Raw genomic sequence first — 9,869 nt, 5'->3', positions numbered from 1 at the left:
GCTTTCTCTCCCGCCCTCCCTCCCTAACTCTCCCTTTCTCCTCTCCCTCTCTCTCTCTCTCTCACACAACCAGAAACACACATCTCACTGAGAGCAACCTGATTACTTCCTGGCAGTCAATGGGGGAGAAGAGAGGTAAAAAAAAAAAAAAGCATAAAGTAAGGGAATATTGTGGCCAAAACATGCCTCATCTAAAGCAACCAATCACTTTGAAGATTCAACATATATTAAGCATGCAAACAATCACTGTGCACAATGGATTCCAGCAAAGCATTGGCAGCTTTCTGAGCAGCCCTGACCTAAAGCAGAACCGCAGGTTATATATACTGTTGGCCCACTACATTAGAAAGATGTAGAAACAGGCAAGCACCCTATAGAGTACAGCATGACGTTGGAATATTTTTGATAATCTCATTATTTCTCCCTGCCTACAAGGTCCGCAGGGCAACTATGCGCTCTGTGAGATACGGTCAGGGAATATAAACATTTTGACCAGTGGTGGGTTGCTACCGGTTTGCCCCAGATCAGGCAAAGTGGTAGAGCGAGAGGCATGCACAGAAGCAGCCTGTGTGCGCACAAGTGAACCGTTAGCGAACAGAATTGAAACCCACTAGGAATGTAAATTAAAATATGGAAAAATAAGGTAAGAGAACACCTGTTGGCTCTAGACAAATGCAAATCACTGGGTCGGGACGGACTGCAGCCAGAATTTTACTAGAACTAATAAATGTGATTTCAGAACCATTGTAACATACTGTATGTTTCAAAGTCCTTGGAGCACGGGGGGACTAGAGGTAGTCCTCAACTTACGATAGTTAATTTGGTGACCGTAGTTACGATGACACTGAAAAAAGTGATTTATGATCATTTATCACACTTATGACCGTTGTAGCATCCCCCTGGTCATGTGATTTACATTCAGATGTTTGACAACTGACATTTATGACAGTTGTAGTGTCCCGGAGTCATGTGATCCCCTTTTGTGACATGCTATCAACCAAACTCAATGGGGAAACCAGATTCACTTAACAATAGTGTAACTCATTTAACAATGGCAATGATTCATTAACAAATGTGGCAAGAAAAGTCATAAAACGGGGCAAAATTCACTTAACAAGTTTTTCGCTTAACAACATAAATTTTGGACTCAATTGTGGTTGTAAGTTCAGGACTACCTGTAACTGAGGACTGGAAAAGAGCTGATAGGGTCCCCATCTTCAAAAAGGTAAAAAACATGCAGGAATTTACAGACAAATCAGCCTGACATTAATATCTGGTAATATCTTGGAAAACATATCCAAGCAACAAATCTGTGAACACCTAGAAGCAAACAAGTTATAACCATTAGCCAACATGGGTTGATCCAGTGGTGAAATCCTCCGAGGATTGCCACCGGTTCACTGCCCGTGCATGCGCACTGCGCGCCACACGCACACTTCGCGCAGAAAAAGAAGACTTCACAAGTTAAGTAGAGCAGTGAGGGGTGGAAACAGCTGTGCCACATGATTTAGATTCGCCGTGCGGCACAGCTGATCATTGGAAATACCAGTTTTCAGAAGAAAATACCAGAGGAACCGATAGTTTTTTTTTACTACTGGTTCACCTGAACCAGTAGTTTTTATCACTACTGCTTTGCCCAAACTGGTGTGAACTGATAGCATTTCACCCCTGGGTTGATCAAAAAGAGATCATGCCATTTTTTTTTATTATTATTATTAGATACCGCCCTACTCCCGAAGGACTCAGGGCGGTGAACAGGCACAAAGTAAAATACATAAATACAAAAGTTAAAAGATATAATTAAAACCAGATTAAATAATTTAGCCCAAGACAATTAAAAATCCCAAAATTTAAAACAAATTAAAATTTTGATGTAAAAGAATTTTAAAACAGGGGAGAAAATTAGGCCAGGCCCGCTTTTTGGAATAGGAGAATCTTAAGAGCACGGCGGAAAGTGCGTAGATCTCCGTATCTCCGTATCTCTGGGAGGAGCTCGTTCCAGATAGTGGGTGCCCCCACAGAGAAGGCCCTCCCTCTGGGGGCCGCCAGTCAACATTGTTTAGCTGATGGCACCCGGAGGAGCCCCTCTCTATGAGAGCGTACCGGCCGATGGGAGACTGCTTGTGGTAGTAGGCGGTCCCATAAATAACCAGGTCCTAAGCCATGGAGCGCTCTAAAGGTGGTAACCAGAACCTTGAAGCGCACCCGGAAGACCACCGGGAGCCAGTGCAGCTCGCGCAGGAGAGGTGTCAAACGGGAGCGCCATGTTGCTCCCATAACCACCCGCGTGGCCGCACTCTGCGCCAGTTGGAGCCTCCGGGTGCTCCTCAAGGGGAGCCCCATGTAGAGAGTGTTGCAGTAGTCCAGGCGGGAAGTGACGAGGGCATGAGTGACTGTGTGTAGGGAATCCCGATCCAGAAAGGGACGCAACTGGCGAATTGGGCAAACCTGATGAAAAATCCTCCCGGTCACGGCCGTCAAGTGCTCTTCTAAAGACAGCCGTGAATCCAGAAGGACACCCAAGTTGTGAGCCCTCTCCGTGGGAGCCAGCGATTCACCCCCAATAGTCAGCGATGGCATCAACTGACTATATCAGGATGTCGGAAACCATAGCCACTTGGTCTTGGATGGGTTGAGCCTGAGCCTGTTCCTCCCCATCCAGATCCGCACAGCCACCAGACACCAGGACATCACTTCAAGGGCATCGTTGGGGTGGTCCAGGGTGGAGATGTACAGCTGGGTGTCATCAGTGGACTGATGGTACTTCACCCCGAAACCATGGATGATCTCGCCCAGCGGCTTTACATAAATGTTGAACAAAAGGGGCGAGAGGACCGACCCTTGTGGCACCCCACATATGAGGGGCCTTGCGGTCGACCTCTGCTCCCCTGCCAACACAGACTGCAACCGGTCGGAGAGAAAGGAGGAGAACCACCATAATACAGTACCCCCCACCCCTAACTCTTCCAACCGGTGCAGCATGATACCATGGTCGATGGTATCAAAAGCCGCTGAGAGGTCTAATAGGATCAGGACAGAGGAGCAGCCCCTGTCCCGAGCCCTCCAGAGATCATCAACCAACGCAACCAATGCCGTTTCCGTGCTGTACCCAGGCCTGAAGCCCGACTGGAACGGATCCAGATACGTCGTTTCATCCAGGTACTGGGGGAGATGTCGCGCAACCACACTCTCAACAACCTTCGCAACAAAGTGAATGTTGGAGACTGGATGATAGTTAGCCAACACTGCCGGGTCCAGGGAAGGCTTCTTGAGGAGAGGCCTCACCACCGCCTCTTTCAAGGTGGCGGGGAAGTCACCCTCACCCAACGAAGCATTTATAATCTCCTGAAGCCAGCCTCGCGTCACCTCCCGGGAAGCCAGCACTAACCAGGAGGGGCACGGGTCCAATAAACATGTGGTCGCGTTCAGTCCACCCAGAATCCTGTCCACATCGTCAGGGGTCACAGGATCAAACTCATCCCAGATAACATTCTCAAGACCTGCCTCAGTCAACCCCCCTGGAACTACCCAGTCGGAGTCCAGATCTTCCCGAATCTGAGTGATTTTGTCATGCAGATATTGAACAAAATCCTCGGCTCTACCCTCTAAGGGGTCCTCCCGCGCTTCCTGGTGGAGCATGGAGTGGGTCACCCTAAACAGAGTGGCTGGGCGATTATCTGATGATGCAATAAGAGCAGCAAAATATGTACATTTTGCTGCTTTTATTGCCACTAGGTAATTCTTAATATGAGATCTTACCAGTATCCGGTCGGATTCAGAAAGACTGGCCCTCCAACTACTCTCTAGGCATCTTTTCTGGCGCTTCATCTCCCTCAGCTCCTCAGTGAACCAAGGAGCTAGGTGAGATTGGCGCCGGGTCAGAGGCCGCAAAGGCACGACCCGATCCAGAGCTCCAGTGGCCGCCCTATCCCAGGCGGCCACTGGGTCCCTAGTCGAGGCGTGTGCCAGAGCCTCAGGAAATGGCCCAAGCTCCATCTGGAACCTATCAGGTTCCATCAGGCGCCTGGGGCGGAACCATCTTACCGGCTCCGCCTCCCTACGATTGGGTATAGCGGTTCGAAGGTCAAGGCGAAGGAGAGAGTGATCCGACCATGACAAGGGCTCGGTGACTATATCCCCTATCTCAAGATCACTCAACCACTGTCCAGAGACAAAAAGCAGGTCCAGCGTGTTTCCCCCTGAGTGGGTAGGGCCATGAATTAACTGGGTCAGGTCCATAGCTGCCATGGAAGCCATGAACTCCCGAGCCACCTCCGACGTCTCACCCACAGTGATATTTGACAAAGTGACTGAATTAGTGGACCAGAGAAATGCTGAGGACATGGTATACTTAGTTTTCAGTAAAGCATTTGATTAAGTAGATCACAACCTACTTCTTGGCAGCTAAAAAAGTGTGAACTTGAATAGTGGCCCCTATCTAACAAAATGATATTCAACAAAGATAAAAATAAAGTTTTACACTTAGACAAGAAAAACCAATTGCATAGGTATAATTAAACTAGGTGAAACCTGGTTTAATTCCTGTAACTGTGAGCGGGATCTTGGAGTCCTAGTATATAGCAGGGTGGATTTGATTTAAATCAAACTGATTTAAATCACGATTTAAATCACTAGTCAGTAAGGCTTGATTTAAATCATAGTTTTCTACATAAAGACTAATTCTTGCTGGTATAACTTTAATATGCAAGTAGATGAAGATTTTTAGAATAACAACTTTTCATATTAGTTTTTTTATCCCCAGTTTAATAAGTTAATCATTCATATTTGGACAACTTTTCTGTTGTACCTAGGAATCATTACCTTAATAATAACAATTTAAATAGATTTATTCAACTGAAACAATAACATTACAGCGTATGTTGTTTGCTTAAACAAACATCCATGTTTGTTAACTAATTTGGCTAAACAATATATATATATATTTTAAGAAACTTAGACTGTCAGCCCAGCCTACACATGAAAATCTTAAATACTGTCCTCTGTAGCTCGCTCGTCATCTTCATCTTCTTTGTTCATAATCTGGAAAAGAAAAACAAGCTTTCCTGCTTTATCGGGTCCCAAACGATTTCTCAATTTAGAATGAATGAGTCCAAAGGAAGAGAATATTCTTTCAATGCCTGCAGAAGAAGCTACTGCTGTTAAAAGTGAAATCATTACTTGAAAGTCTCTAAATCCAAGTGCTTAAGTGACTTCCACCAGTTCACTGGTGTGACTTTCTTTAAAATATCTTCAGCAAACATATATTTCTTGAATGGTTCCCCCTTAGCTTTGAAGTTTATTATAGTTGGCATTACAGATGGATGATTGCTGGATACCCATGTCATAGCTAACTCCTCTTTCTCAGCTCTTAAGTTTTGAGCCTGATACTGGATATTGACAATATTTGCCAAAAAATGAGCTGGAGACAGTACTTGTCCCATTCGTTTTTTTAATGTGTGTAATTTAATTCTGGCCATGTGTAGTTCTATTTTTAAGTGTTCACTCAGTTCCTTCCAAATTTTAACAGCATCAGCAATAAAACAGCTATTTTTCTGTATTTTGTTTAAAGCTTCAGAGATGGGTTTCAGGATGCTCAGCATATGTTCAACATTTCTCTTAAGCCCAATGTTGAGGATTTTGGCCGTGACGGTGCCATCTATTTTATCTCGATTTTCTTCACAAACTCTCATCAGAATAGGCCAGTTCTTGATAAACTGCTCAAAAAAGTCCACCACAGAGTTCCATCTAACATCTTGTGGGAGCATTAGCTTGGTTCCACCCATCCTTTTCAGAGCTGCTGCAGCAAAATGATTGTTACGGAAGTATTTAGCAATTTCAACAACATTAGTCTTTATTTCTGGAACACTTAAGTGTTTGGCTAAGAGATGCAGCAAATGAGCACTGCAACCATGTTATTAGCTTTGTATTCCCTTCCTGCTCTTCTAAATTTCTTCTCATCTTGGATACATTTGCAGCATTGTCTGTGACCAAACTGCGTACTAGACATTTGAATTTTTGTTCACACGTTATTATAGCTTTTACTGCCACTTCTTGTAAGTATTCTGCTGTGTGTGCATTTCCTGACGTATCAATTGTTTGTGCAAGGAAGACTTTCCCTTCTTCTGTTGCTACAAGCACATACAATAGGATCATTGTGGACATTACTCCACCCATCAATACTTAGGTTAACAATTCTACCCTCCAGAGCTGTTGCACATTGCTCCATTTTTCTGTCAGAAAACTTTATCCAGAAGTTTCCCTGCAACATCTGCTCTGCTGGGTGTCAGCGTTGCAAATTAGGCTCTCTTCCAGTTCTGACATGAACAAGATGAAGCAAAGACCAGAAGCGTTGATTTATTGCTGAGATGAACTTTTACCTAGTTTTCTGTATGCAACAGATAGGGTTTCCTGGGGGACGAGGGTGGGGGCCACATTCCTGTGAAAAGAACGTGCCGGGATGTAGAGATGGATCTGCATGATGGCCAATGGGACATTGGGTTGGAGAGCGGAAGAGGAGGGGGTTGGAAGGAGGAGCCAGTTTGGCTGCAACTTGAATCAGGAATGTCGGTTTTTTTTCTGTTCTTAAATAAAAATGATTCATTAGAGATCTTGCGCTTGAAAATGAAACTTATTTAAGATAGCACCGAAACCTGACAGACAGCCAAACTCTCTCAAAGCCAGGCTGGCTGAGTTTAAATCATCCCGTTCCCTCCCAGACGTATGGTCGGATTGGAGGTTATCCCCCAACACTATGGCTGAAGCGAAGCTCTCGGAGGAAAGCCTGCTTCAAGCAACGAGTGGAGGAGAAGCGGTCGTGAATCCAGCCAGTTTGGAAACTACGAAGGCTCAACTCTCCCCACCTTCCCTCTCGGAAAAACTTCAAACAGAGAAGCCTGAATCAGATAAGTACCCGGGGACTGTGCCAAAAGCTTCAGAGGCGGAATTTCCCTTTCCTAATGTGAGAGACAAGGGAAAACCCCTAAGTGAATTGGGCGGAGCCTCCTGGCTATGGGAGTGGGAACAAGCCAGAAAACAAAGTAAGCGCCAAGAAATTCTAAGGAAGCCACTCGAAAGCCCCATAGATGAGTTGAAAGAGAAATTTGACCGTGCCACCCTTCAGGGGGAGGAACCATCCTGCAGACCCAAAGAAAAGAGAGAACCAGTCTGGGCTGTTGACCCGAGAGGATGTAGGCCAAGGCGCAGCCCTTCCCCCCTTCACAGCAGGAGGAGAAGGAGCCCAACGATGCATCCATGGGTCCCCTCCCCCTCCCAGAAAGCAGCAAAGCCTAGATGACGCAGCACCTCCATACCCCAGGATGAGAGGCGAGGCAGAGGACTATCAACACCGAGACCGGCCCTACACAGCTCAGCACAGAGAGGAGAGGGCAGAGAGGGAGGAGCCACCCCAATTCAGAGGGAAGTTCGACGGTGACCCAGACAACCTCGCCCAATTCCTCGATTCAGCTGAGATATACATAGAGCGTTTTGGACACCTTTACCCTTTCCCCAGAGCCCTAGTGAATGCCATTTCGGAAGGGCTGGAGGGAGAAGCAAAGAGGTGGTCAGCATCCCTCTATAAAAACAGGGCCCCCCAGCTGCAAGATGCGGATGGGTTCTTGCAACTATTGAGAGCCCGTTATGAGGAGGAGGAGGACGACCCCTATGTGGAAGATGAACTCAGAAACCTAATGCAGAAGGGGAAGCCCATCAAAGAGCATATCCGTGAATTCAGGAGAGTTGTTGGGACACTGCCTCCCCTACCCGAGTGATTGCTGGTGTACTTTTTTAGAACAAGCCTAGATAAGAGAATTTCCCAAGTGACTGCTTATCGTGACATCTCAAACCGACTCTCTGAATGGTTCCGGGTAGCGATAAAAGTTGACAGAGGGTTGCGGGCGAGCGACACGCCAAAACCACCAGAGGGAAAGGAGAGAGGTCGATCAGACCAAGGGCCACTCAACAGACGGGAAACCCCAACATCACAGCCCTCCCACAGACCAACTGCCCCACGGAGCTCACTGAAATGCTACCGATGTGGGGGGAGCGGCCACATAGCAGCAAGATGTGGAACACCTAGACCGGGACCAGCTCCACTGCCCAAAGCACGACCGGAACGAGGGCCCAAGCGCGCCACCCACGTATCGCGGGAAAACCCCCAAATCCCGGAGTTTTTCGCTCACCTGACCGAAACCAGAGGAACCCCAGATGAGGGAGATCAGTTTCCCGAACTCTACGACACAGAGGACGAAGGCAAAGATGACCCGATGGTGAGTGGACCTATCCATCCTTTTCTTTTCCCCATACGGCTAACAGCCCCCAAAACAGGGGCCCAAGAGACTTTCCAAGCCCTAATAGACTCTGGTAGCACACGGTGCCTAATCAACCTACCCACAGTTCTGAAATTGGGAATCCGAGCTAAACAGCTCAAACAACCAATTCGTTTTGAGCAAGTTGATGGGTCCCTAATGGGGGGAGCGTACGCCACACACTTGACCGAACCCGTGAGACTAGAACTAGCAGATCACTGGGAGATGATCCGCTTCATAATAGCCCCCAAGATGACAGAACCAGTCATATTGGGACTCTTGTGGCTGGACAAATGGGGCCCAATCATTTGGTGGCAAGAGGGGACCCGCAGACTGAGAATAGCAAAGGGCCCCCAACCCCTGCCGCCCTGACCAGAAGAATTCCCTCCCACGCTGAGACCCCAAAGCAGCCCTCCACCACAAAACAAAACACCACCAACACAAGGGTCCCTCCCAGAAGGTACAGTAAAGCAATTGGCAGCCGCACCCACCACCGCTTGTAATGCAGATCAGATCCCAGGGGAGTACCAAGACCTTGCTGAAGTATTCAGCGAGGCCGACTGTGACATTCTGCCCCCCCACCGCGAGACCGATTGTGCCATCGAGATTATCCCGGGAGCGAAACTACCCAAACCAAAAATGTATGCCATGACGCCCCAAGAAATGCAGGAAATGCGGGACTACATAGACAAAAACTTACAAAGGGGATTTATTGAGCCAGTAAAACCAAGGGTAGCGGCACCGGTCATGTTTAAAGAGAAAAAGGACGTCTCCATGTGATTGGTGGTCGACTTTCGAAGTATCAACGCTGTATGCGTGCAAAACTTGTACCCCCCTCCTCCTCATGAAAGACATGCTAGCCCACCTAGCTAAAGGGAAGATTTTCACCAAACTAGACCTTCGAGAAGCTTATTATCGGGTACGCATAAAGGCAGGAGATGAATGGAAAACAGCGTTCAACTGCCCCCTGGGTAGTTTCCAGTTTAAAGTAATGCCCTTTGGTTTGCAAGGAGCCCCGGCAGTATTCATGCAGTTAATAAATGAAGTCTTACGTAAACACCTTTACAAAGGGGTCCTCGTCTACCTGGACGATATTCTTATCTACACGGAGACTATAGACGAACATATACCCCTCGTCCGCCAAGTACTGAAAAGCTGCTACGGGCAAACCTATATGTCAAACTGTCAAAATGCGATTTCCACCAATCACGGCTAGACTACCTGGGCTACCGAGTATCAAATGAGGGGATAGAGATGGACCCAGCCAAGGTCCAATCAGTTCTACAATGGCAACCCCCTCGCACCCGCAGACAACTGCAAAGTTTTCTAGGCTTTGCGAATTTCTACAGACAATTCATCCCCTCATTCGCGAAGATTGCCAAACCTTTGACGGACCTCTTAAAGACAGGAAGCCCAGCGATGAAACCTCGCCCAGGACAACCCTTACAGTGGGACCTGACCTGCCAACAGGCATTCGAGACACTAAAAGGACTGTTCGCGAAATAACCTGTCTTAAAACACCCGGATCCGGAACAGCCTTTTGTCATCCAAGCAGACGCAAGT

At 47.2% G+C, this 9,869-nt stretch overlaps 1 protein-coding gene across 1 annotated transcript in view; it reads right to left on the bottom strand.

The window, feature by feature from the left end:
* LOC148115761 (uncharacterized) overlaps positions 1-9,869 on the bottom strand; it is a 321,967-nt gene that overhangs the window by 75,149 nt on the left and 236,949 nt on the right. The gene's annotated exons all lie outside the window — the stretch shown is intronic.

This window comes from Pantherophis guttatus, chromosome 2 (genome assembly GCF_059756535.1).
Source record: "Pantherophis guttatus breed Tessera chromosome 2, ASM5975653v1, whole genome shotgun sequence".
NCBI lineage: Eukaryota > Metazoa > Chordata > Lepidosauria > Squamata > Colubridae > Pantherophis > Pantherophis guttatus.
The sequence above is the reverse complement of the archived record's forward strand: the minus strand, read 5'-3'. Positions and strand labels throughout refer to the sequence as shown.